Below are 12,050 nucleotides of genomic sequence, written 5' to 3'. Positions count from 1 at the left end.
CCAATTACTCAAAACACCCTCCTCCTTTAGTTTTTTTTTACTTTTAATTTTAATAGCACCATGTGTTACTAAATGCACTGCATAAATGAAAATATTGCTCTAATATACCAAAGAGCAAAGGTTTTATTTTTTGCCCTGACCAAAGGAAACAGAGCAATGTATGTGGATGGATACACTGTATGATCAGAGATAGCTGGAAATATGACAAAAGCCAGTTGCAAATGATCGTCCTCGCTCTACAGTGAAATCAAATAGGTTTTATGCTTATTGCCATCACTTAGCTTCATTAATATTAACAGAACATTACTGTGATTATTTTTGAATGACACTTCATTCCATTCAGAGAAGGTGGGTAATTTTTAAAAATGGCATAAAACGTGCAGCTCCCCAATATAGTGTGCCAGATTTTCCTTCACAATGAAGCCAATTGAATGAAATTAACAGAGCTAATAACTAGTGAATGACCAGATAATGTTTATTCTATTCAATTGCCTTGAAGATTCACTTTTTGTTTGAATAGGAAACCTTTACTGTATTAAAATAACGATGCCAATGTGGCAGGACTATATATAGCATTGGATGGGGAAGTCAGGAATTAGGGGAGCCAGGAATAACAATACATTGTGTACAATTAAGTCACAAGGTGCACAAACCTTCAATGGGAATTGCCGATTTGGAATAAAACCAATAATTTGAGGAAGAACTTTTTCCTCCTTCCCAGAATAACTGTTTTATTTGGAGTTCTGTTGATTTATTCTGAAAATATTTAAGTGAATGGGGAAGCCATTTTCTTTATTTTCCTTTAGGATAAAGAGATATATGGTTCCTATATAATCACAATCATGGCAGGCACATGTCCTATAGGACTTCAAAAAATGTACACAAGTTAGAATCAATAACTTATGTAAAGAGATAATGGTGTTCAAGCTATTTTTGTATATGGCTGGGTAGCAATCAACAAAATCTAAAACTAGACAAATAATTATATACTTTAATTGTGAGTGGAACTTACAACAAGTCTGCATAAATTTAACTATACATCTAAAAAAGATGTATAGCCACCATTTTAAGATATTTAATAAAAGAGCAAAGAAGAAGAAACAGACCACACAAGGCAATCGTCTTGGAGGAAAACAAAAAACTTTCTTTAAAAGATGAATTTTAAGCATCATGTCCTTAAAATCCATTTATATTATTACAAGTTAAGAATTCACCAAGCACTCATTTTCCTTATGCCAGCTCCTGGTTATACCCATTACCTTCCAAGCTTTCAAAAAGCATTCATATATAGATAATATTTTCAATATCTGTCCATGGGCTGGAAAAAAAATACTGATTGGGCAAGATAAAATTGGAAAAAAAACGTTAAGCAGAAAACTGCAGATGCTGGAAATCTGAAATAAAACAGAAAATACTGGAAGAGCCCTGCAGTTCAGGCAGCATCTGTGGAGAGAGATACCACAGATACTGCCTTAACTGCTAGGTGTTTCCAACATTTTCTATTTTTACTGCAAAAATGTTCCTGCTTTTGTAGTTTTCCTGATCATTTGCATTAAAACACTTCTATAGTTAAAGAATGCTTAACTTCAAAGATTTAAACTAAATAATCAAGTCAGTGGCAGGGAATTAAATGGTTTAACACCTTTAGCTACTATTTAAAGAGCTTTCAGAAGTCAGTTCAGGGAGAATTTAATAATTCAAAATAATTTGTTTGCATTTCTGAACATTCAAAAAAAGTGAATGAGAACACATAACTAAACTAGATTATTGAAGTACAATATATGCTAAGTTTAATATCTATCTTCTTAATATCTATCAGCATCGTCTGGCCACATAAGGAAACAGCAGGACACTCAGCTGCTCGTCTCTCTATTTTCAATGTGATCATGGTTGATCAGCCCCAAACATCACCTCTTCTATGCCAGTTCCATATAGCCCTGGATTCCCCAGTCATTCAAAGAAGTTATCCATTTCTTTAAACACCCCAAATGAGCTCATCTCCAAAACCCTCTGGAGTAGAGAATTCCAGAGATTCACCACTGAGTGCAAGAAGTTGCAATGCACCTCCGTTTTAAATGTGCTCACCCAACCACCCCCCCCTTTTCTCCTAACCTCATCCACTTGTTCAACATTCTCCCACTAGTGGAAATATGTCAACATCTACCTTGTCATGTCCCCCAAGGATGCTATGTTTCAATAAGATCACCATACATTGTTTTAAACTCTGAAGAATATAGATTTAATTTCTTTAGCTGTTTATGACAGAACAACCTTCTCATCCCAGGAATTAGCTCCATGGATCTCTTTCTAGACTGCCTCCAATTCCAGTATATTCTCTCTTAAATATGGGGAACAAAACTGCACAAGGTACTCCAGGGACAACCTTACCAGTACCAGCAACAGTACTTCCTTATTTCTACACTCCTCCTGCAATGAAAGACCAACACCATAAAAACATCCATAAAGCATTTCCCTCAAACTGGAATTTCTCTTACTCCAAGCCATATACACTAAGACCTGGACCACACACAGCAAACACCTCAAGGTACCTGAAACATACAACTAACATCATCTCCAAAATTCATTGGGAAGGATAAGTAAACTAACATTCTCAGCATTTGAGACCTAATTACACTCAATCAGCTCCTTGCCATTCAATCAAGCAGCAATGTATTGTTGTAATGTTATAATTAAATTTCTTATTCAGAACCACGTCATAATTAACTTGCCAGTGACACAAACAGCTTTATTACATGGGTTTTAATTTCAATGTAACGAACAAACACATCAGTTGTCTAAATCAATTTATAACTCTTAGTGAACAAATGTAGGTAGATAAAACACACCCCAAAAGGAAAGATTAGGCCAGTGAACAAAACTTAATCAAAATTAATTTTCTTGAGAGGAATTTCAAAAGACGTACAGGAATCATGGATCAAAAGAATAGTTCAAGCAGGAAGTTTGAGAGCACAGCTGAGATCAAAGACTCTGCCATTAGCAATGGCAAAGCAAAATTTAAGCATATTAGAGGTAGATCCCAATGACCCAAGGATGTGGCAGTAGGGAGGAGGGGGAGTAGGGAATTGGTAACAAAAGAAATGTGACTTAGCATTAAGGACTTTGCCGAAGTAATAGGCAGGGCAAGTATTGGAATACATATATAGGCATCACAAATGGTTTAGCAATAGGAAAGAATTACCACACAAATATGTCAGGGCAGCAATAATTTCATCCACACAAGGTCATGGATGGCAAGGGACTTACCACAAAACAAATATCCAAGGAACAAAATGAAAAGAGATTGATGGCATGAAGGAGTGGTACTGCAGTGAGCAAGAAAGGAAGGTTAGAGAAGTTAACTCAGCTAAATTACTTGGGAAAGGTGATTAATAAATACAAAAGATGAAACAATGAGTTGCTGCTCTAAAGGAGGCAACAAAGTGCTGTGGGCATCAAGGGAGATGGAGAAATAATTAAAGAAATTCAAAGATGAAAGAAACCGAAATAACTAAGTTGCTCCAAGGTAGGTAGCTGAAAGGGGCAGAGACTGAAAGAGGAAAAGAGCAAAACAAGATCTGAAAACCATCAAAAGACATAAATAGGAGAGGTTTCAGGTCCTAACAGCTGCCAGTATGCACATCCAAAAAAAACTAAGGTGATTCAAGTTCATAAACAAGGTTATTTTCTTAACTTTGGTACCTAAATACAATCAAGTTTTTTTTGTAATTTAAACATCATTTAGCTTGTTATGGCCTTTGGAGTAATTCTGTGTCATTTTCAATTATCAATGTTTATCCAGCTCTGATAATTCACTACCTGACTATTCAGAAATCCCAATGGTTTGTCATCTGAGGTCACCAAGCAGTGTTTTCTCACTCTCCCTTTCTGCACCAGGACCCCAGTTCCCACATTCCCTTTCCACTCTCCCCGGGCCACAGTTCCCACCTTTCCTTTCACCGGAAATTTACCATACTGTGTAATATGCAAAAAAAAAGGTGAATTAAAAGAGTGGATGTGTGAATAGAAATGACATCCAAAATTCCAAAAAGTCTGCCAGTCCAGCACCAAAGTCTCAAGTGTGTTGGATTTTTAAAGAGTTTTACTGCAATGCTCTCCTGCAAGTGCCATCACAAAGGCAACAGTAATTCAACAAGACCCATCTCCTTCTCACACAAAAGAAAAGGCCAATGAAGGCAACTTTCTCCATTATGCTAATATTGCACAAATAAATTAAAATGGCAGACTTGATCATTTAGTAGAAGTGGAAATGATTTCTCCCCCTCCCCACTTGCAGCAAAACAGAGCTACAATGCATTTTGTTCAAAAACTTAAACATTTGAATAGACACTGGTACAATTTTTTGCTCTACAACTTGTCAACCATCTCCATGATTCAACATCGAAGTAGTATGCATTGGCAAAATGTGAAGCTTGTACACACAGAACTGTTTCAGTTGTATTTCTGAAGTGCGTTGTACTTGGGAGTGATTTTTCAGAAAATAAAAGCTTTTCTGAAATGAATGTAAAATTTACAAAATTAATTTAAGTACCTAAACATTTTCAAAAGACATCAAGTGCTTCACAATTTTTGAAACACAATGGTAAAATTCAATATGAACAAGGGTCATTTTCCTGTTTCCTGGCTTCCCTTCAGAGAATGCACCATCTAAAACTACAAGTAAAAAAGAACTTCTTTTCATGAAGAAAATAAATAGATTGTAATTACAAGTTTAGAGATATTCAGAATAAGATTGCCTTTAAGAAATGTAGAATTCAAGCAGATTTTTGTTTTAAATGGGAGCATCTGAGTAATTGAGCTAGAACTTACTGGGCATTAACATATCAAGAAATTCTAACACCCACTGCCATATCTCTAGCCAAGTCACATACTTCAAGCATGACAGCTCATGTAAATAAAACTATTCAAGTCAATTCTCCCTCACTCTTTTGCCAGTATCCTGCAAGGCCACAAACAAAACTTGTCACAACCATTCCCAAATGGATCTGTATTTGACAATTGCACAAATTACTTTGGCAACTATAGGTTTAAAAAAAACACACAGCCATCAGCCTAGCCCATTTTTCCCACCTCAAAGTATATTTTGTATACTGTAACATAAAGAATTATCAACAAAAAGCAAAACAAAAACAAATACTGGAATTAAGAACTACAATTCTCAAACTAATTCACACATCAGCTCCTTTTATCCAAATTTGTTAGTAGCATTGCAGATGAGTCTTGGCTGAGTATTTACAGGATGAAAGTTGTAGAGACGTGGGTTTGTATCCTACCACAGCAGCTAGGTAATTTAAATAACTGAAGAAACCTGGAATTAAAAAAACTAGCATCAATAAGGGTAACCATGAAACAACCAGACTGCTGTTAAAAAACCCACTTGGTTCTTTAATGTCCTTCAGGGAAGAAAATCTGCCATCCTTACTTGGCCGATGTGTGACTAGTGTAGTTAATATTAAACTATCCTGGATTAAGACAATGCTACTATGACTCCAGCAACCAAGTTACAGGGAGAGGTTGGGCAGGCTAGGACTTTATTCCTTGGAACATAGGAGATTGAAGGGCAACCTTATAAGAGGTGTATAAAATCATGAGGGTTATAGATAGGGTGAATGCATATAGTCTCTTCCACCCCCCCCCCCCCCCCCCACCACCCAGGAAGGGGAACTAAAAACTAGGGGGCATAGGTTTGTGAGAGGCAAAAGATTTAAAAGGGTCCCGAGGGGCAACTTCTTCATGCTTCTTCATGCAGAGGGTGGTGTGTATATGGAATGAGCTGCCAGAGGAAGTGGTTGAGGCAGGTACAATAACAACATGCAAAAGACAGTTGTACAAGTACGTGGATAGGAGGGGTTGAGAGAGAGATAGGCCAAGCCCAGGTGTGGATGAGTTGGGCCAAGCAGTCTGTGTCCATGCTGTATTACTCTATTACTCAGTTTAGGGTAAAATTAGGGACAAACATCAAATGAAACAAAATTAAAATTGCTTCCTTGATCCCCCTACAAAACAAACATTAAGCTCAATACAGGAAAATGCAATTGTTACAGCTTCCACAGCTTTTCCCCCCACCATTTATATGAAAACTGTATATCCTTGGTTCATTTCTAAATCATTAAACTCCAATTATGTCACTTGTTATGGATTCCATTTGGCGTAGTTTCTTTTAATCTGCCTTTCATCCTCTATGGTTTTAAATCCCTTATTTAGATCACACCTGGGCAGACGATCAAGATCATTTAAAGGAAGGTTTATGCAATTATGTCCTCTAATACTGGATATAAAATCTGGTGAATCCAAACAATACCCTCTGAAGATCAATACATCTTTCTTAATGCTCCCAAAAAGCTAAAGATGAACTTTTAGCCAGGGCTCGACTTAAAATTTCAACTTGGCATTCTATTGTATCACTTATATACAACTGCAAATACTTAAGCACTTATTGACATTAAAATTTTCTATCAACTCACTATTAAAAGGCTCCCATCCTTTTTCAATAAAAGATTGAGCACCCTACAATTTTCCCTAACAAATTTCATCAGTCATTAGCTTTCCCATACATTCAAACTGCCTCCATAGCAGGATGCAGAGTGGAGAGAGAATGAGCAGTTGGTATGACGTGACTCATGGTGTCTCACATGGATGTGTCAGGGCCAAAACTATTCACTGTATTTATTAATTAGATGAGAGATGGAACCACATATTCAGGATTACGAAAAACAAAAGTGTGTTGCATATAATGCAGATGGAAACATAACATTATGAAGAGATATTAATAGACTAGGCAGAAAGAAAAAAGTGACAAACAGATTTCAATATAGAAATGCAAGAGGTCATCAACTTGGGACCTAAAACAAAAAGATACGAGTACTTGAGCATTGAAAAGCTCATTCAAAGTGGGAGACAGGGACAGGGATGTCCAGGCACACAATTAAAATAATTTTGATAGATGAAAATTCAGTAAGACTAGTGGAATGCCAATCTGCATACTAGAATGGAAGAGGATAGAGGTTTTCCCATACCTATACAAAAGCCTTGCAGATCCAAGCACCACACCTTAAGACAAACTATTTGGACCTGGAGGAAGTGCAGCATAAATATACTAGAATGATAGCTGGATTCCAAGAATTAAGAGTGATTAATCAAACTAGAATTGTATTCCCCGTGGTAACTACAAATTGAGGGGAAATACAATTCTGTACGATATTAAGGGGAAACTGACAGACAAGAGATAACAAAAAATCTGCTGGAGATTTGGCATGTCGTCAAAGACTCTGACAGACTTCTACAAATGTACAGTGGAAAGCATTCTGACTGCTTGCATCACGGCCTGGTATGGAAGCTCCAATGGACAGGAACTCAAGAGGCTACAGAGGGTGGTGAACTCAGCCAATTCCATCACAGGTACAGCTCTCCCCACCTTCAGAGACATCTGTCAACATTTCGGGTCGAAATTCTGCATCAAGACTGGAGACAGGAGATAAACTTTGTTGTTTGCAGCCATAACCTAGGAGTTGAACCATGTTTTTCAGGAATGAATTTAGGACATACTTATGCATGCAAGCTGTGCTAGAAGTTTGGAAATGACAACTGACACTGGATGAGATCATTTCAAATCTATGATTGGTAATTTTTGCTAACCAAAATCAAAAGGTGGCTATATACAAATGGAGGCAGAGATTAATGTCTCTCAAATCAGGTTTCTTTCCCTGTAACTACACTAAACCAACCTCATATCATTGGAGACAAGAAATTCTGCAGATGCTGGAATTTGGAGCAATACACAAAAAGTGCTGGAGGAACTCAGCAGGTCAGGCAGCATCTATGGAGGGAAATAAACAGTGGACGTTTTGGGTGGAGATCCTTCATCAGGGCTGGGAAGGAAGAGGGCAGAAGCCAGAAGATATTTGTTCAGAGGTTTGAACAAATCTCACCAATGATATGAAATGGGTTTATAACAAAGGCACTCCTTCCTTCCTTAGCATTCTCAATACCCCATAGTTGTGTGTTAATTTTTACTTGGTCTTCTGAGACATCTGCTGTGTTAAAGTGCTGTGTAAATGGAAGTTGTTGTTGAGCTGGTCACAATATAGGCATCTCATTGACCAACAGTGCAGGATTAAAGGAGTCAACATGACCAATCCACTTTTGTTTCCTACTTCTATGCACACGCTACCATCTGCGAGCTTGGATATCATGGTGCAGTACAGGAAACCATTTTAGTCTGCACACCGACTTACTCAAAGAGCAATCCAGTAACTACCACTCCGCTACTCTCCAATTCTCTGCATCTCTTCCTCTTTCAAGTATTTAACCAATTCCTTCTTGAATATGTATGGATAACCTTTTCAGGTTCAACCTTCAAATCTTAACTACTTGCTGCATTATAACAATTTCTTTACAGCATCTCTAGTTCTTCTGACAATCCTTAAATGTGTGCTTTCTGCTTGCAAGGTTGCTAGTTACCTACGAAAATCCTTCTTGATTTTAAAAGTTCTATTACTTCATTCAAGCCATCAAATATATTAATGGGGGAAGAGGCAAGGCCAAGCATCGAGAAAACACAACCTATCACATCTTGGACATCTAAGAAAAAGTTCTTTATCACCATACAAACCTACATCACAAAGCCACCTCCAATTCCATTCATGTGAATAATGCCTCAACAACATAAGACCAAAGAAAGTAGGATCAATAGGCTATTCAGCCCCTCAAGCCTGTTTTACTATTAATCAAGATCCTAACTGACCTGACATTGGCCTCTACTCCACTTTCCTGTCTATTCCCTCCAACCTTCAACTGCCTAGTAGTACAAAGCTTGATTCATCTCAGCCTTGAACATATTCAATAACAGCCTTGCACGTCTCTGAGGCAGAGAATTCAAAAGATTCACAACCCACAAAGAAACTATGCCCACTACTCTAGATTCTCCTGTGAGGAGGAAACATCTTCACAGCATCTATCCGTTAAAGCCTCCTCAGACATTTAAATGCTTCCATAGGATTACCTCTTGTTCTTCCAATGATTTTAGGCCCAAGTTTCAAAACAAAAGACTCCCATAAGCCCAGGAATCATCCTAGTTAACCTTCTCCAAATTGTCTTTATATGGAGACAAAAACAGAACACCAAATATTGTCTCACCTACAACCTGTGCAATTGTAGCATGACTTTACCATTCCATTCCATTCCCCTTCTGCAATCTCCTTACCCTTACAATTAGTTGCTGTACCTACAAGCTAACATTGTGTTTCATGTACAAGGATATCTAGATTCTCTCTACTGCAGCATTCATGTACAATTCTATATCTGTAAATACAATTTTCTTCTTACATAATTAATGTATTTTTCATTATGTTAACCCCCTACAATAGAAAGTGTAATTATAATAAGTATAACTTATTCTTCAGAAATCACGCTGCCTCTCTCATTAGCTCATACAATTCCAAATGCTCAAAATTCTCAATCCAAAAAAGGGGGAACTGCTAAATCTAAAAAGCTCTAGAAAATAGCTACAGTATGTGCAATTTCTATAACTACTTTAACATCGTAGGGTGGAAATAGTCAAGCTCCAGAGATCTTTCTCAAATAGTATTACTCTCTCCATTGTCTTACTTCTAAAAACATTGAATATCACCACCTTCCTCCATTCTTCTTAATGTTGCATTCCTTTAACACAATATTTTCTACTTATACCCACTAAAAATTGTTATACATGTACACATTTAACAGGTCTGCTATTCTCTTATAATTCTTTATAGTTTCAGATGCATCTTTAAATGGATGAGTCATCCTTACTACTGTTACATCTTACTTGCTTCCTCTTTGCAGCTTATAATCACATTAGCTTTAAGACTTCTATACCTCTGCTACACTGCTAAATTTCCATATTTTTCTTGTATTGTTGTACATTATGTACGAAATATACAAAGTATTCTTTGAACATCTCCAGCTAAATCTATAGGTTTACCCGTTAACAATTCTGCCCAAATTATTTCAAAGTCTGATTAAAATTTAAAACTAGAGACTGTCCCTTACAGGTATCTTCCTCAAACTTAACAACAAATTCAATTAAATGTACATCACTATTTGCAAAGTGTTTTCTTAATATCAAATGAGTGACAATTATTAGTTAATAATCACAAAATCTTCTTTGGCTTAGTCTAAAACAAACAAGCAATTCTGTGTACATTCTGAAAATTCACTGCCTTCACTACATTTGTTCTACTCCCAATCAACACAAAAATTAACAAGTTCCACTGAATTTGTTAGGTTTCTCTAACCTTGATAGCAAATCTATAGACAACCATCAGGAGACAGAATCTGCACCATTAAATTCCTATTATGACAATCTTTTTTTAGGAGCTCCCTTTTGCAATTTTCCCATTCGTACAGCTAACTGGAATATTTCACTACCAATCACATTCACAACGTATCCAGGGCTTCAAAGCTATGGTACACAGCATATATCCCATGGGCCAAATCCAATGGTTCTGTCAACACCACCTCAGTAAGCAACAGGCCACATGCAATCACCCATCTGCTCTCACTTGCAGTGACAACTTTATTCCTGAAGCCAGTTCCTGAATGCCACTGAAGATAGCAAGTCCTGACCCCCAGAGTGCCTTGATAGCAAGTAAACCACACACCCCACTTAACAGCCATCAACTTTGAATGTGTGAGAACATTTGATATTCACAAAGGCTAAAGCACAAAATACTGAACAGTACATTTAAAACAAACACAAAAACACTTAAAAACTTTTAAATTAAGTTAATTAATTGAAAAAATTGCAAACTACTTGAAACTTCACCATCTTTCTTGGAGCCATTCTTCTCCTCAAAATGAATGGAAGCTGAGCCTGCATCAGATCTAACTACACACATGTTCAGTAAGTAGATATCCCACCATAAATGCTACTAAACTCCAGGAAGTCGTTATACCACTGCTGGACTCGATGAGGAGCCCAATGCCAGAGCGCAATCCAAATGACAAAAGACGCAATAAATTCTCCACGAAAAAAAAGAGAAGTGTGCACCACTGGTCAGAAGATGCAACAGGTCAGGCATCATCTGTTCAGCAACAGCTTGCCAAATAATGCGGGCTGCAGTTACTTACAATTTCGTTTGCTGTGCTATCAACCAACACCCCGAGAATATGGGGTGCATGTGGTTATAACGAGAGGCAAATGGTGTTGCGGGGGTTTATAAACAAGCAAAATGCACGCAAGTTGAGGCAACAGAACAGCAAAGCCACGGTGATAAACCACTTGTCTCCACAATCGTGGAGATAACGTGGGGGTAGTGAAACGTGTTGTTTCCAAGAATTGCGGCAGTGAGTATGGAAATATGCTACAAGTGAAGGCGGCGGAGTCCGTGCACCTATTCTGCGGGGGTTTTGCTGGTTGAGGGGCAGCTTGTGTGGGCGACGGGCAGGGTGTGCAAGGCCGGACGTGCACACAAGCCGAGCGGCGGCCGCATCAGATCGGCAGCCTTCACAGGCGGACTCCAGCTCCCACCCCCGGTGCGGTTCACCAGCCAGCGAGCGGCCGCCGCCGCCGCCGCCGCCGCACACCTGGCTGCTGTCACACTCACCCGAGCGACAACCACAGCGAAAAACTGTCAACCGGCTCTGGTTCAGCGAAAGTCTCCCCCGGAGATGAAGCCGCCACCGCACCAGCATCCGACCGAGCGACCACCTCGTAACTCCCGCTCCTTTTCCGGGTCAAACGAGCCCCCCCACTCCCCATCCTCGCAAGAGGTCGCTTGCAAACCGGATATGCCGTCACCTGCCCCCGTAGAGGTTTCTGGGGATTGTGGTCCTCATCCGAACCAAGTGTTGCTGAAACTACCTGGGCGCTGCTGTCAGAGTCAAGTTTATTGTCATCTGCACAAGTGCATGTATGCAAGGGTGCAACGAGAAACTTACTTGCAGCAGCGTGACAGGCACATGGCATCAGATAAGCAGCATTCGCAAGAAAAGCATAAATTAAAAATAAATTGTATAGGATTTTTACAAGAAAGAACACAATTAGAACAAAA

At 38.5% G+C, this 12,050-nt stretch overlaps 1 protein-coding gene across 6 annotated transcripts in view; it reads right to left on the bottom strand.

The window, feature by feature from the left end:
- Positions 1–11,762, bottom strand: part of plekha1b (pleckstrin homology domain containing, family A (phosphoinositide binding specific) member 1b) — a 59,916-nt gene extending 48,154 nt beyond the window's left edge. For 5 of the 6 annotated variants that reach the window (XM_052027482.1, XM_052027485.1, XM_052027483.1 and 2 more), the window contains exon 1: positions 11,604–11,740. The gene's annotated coding sequence lies outside the window, so the exon portion shown is untranslated. Of the gene's footprint in view, positions 1–11,603 lie in introns of all 6 variants that reach the window. The other variant, XM_052027481.1, reaches the window with a different exon arrangement.
- Between the last annotated feature and the right edge of the window lie 288 nt (positions 11,763–12,050).

Source organism: Pristis pectinata, chromosome 12 (genome assembly GCF_009764475.1).
Source record: "Pristis pectinata isolate sPriPec2 chromosome 12, sPriPec2.1.pri, whole genome shotgun sequence".
NCBI lineage: Eukaryota > Metazoa > Chordata > Chondrichthyes > Rhinopristiformes > Pristidae > Pristis > Pristis pectinata.
This window is presented reverse-complemented; position numbering and strand designations above follow the sequence as displayed.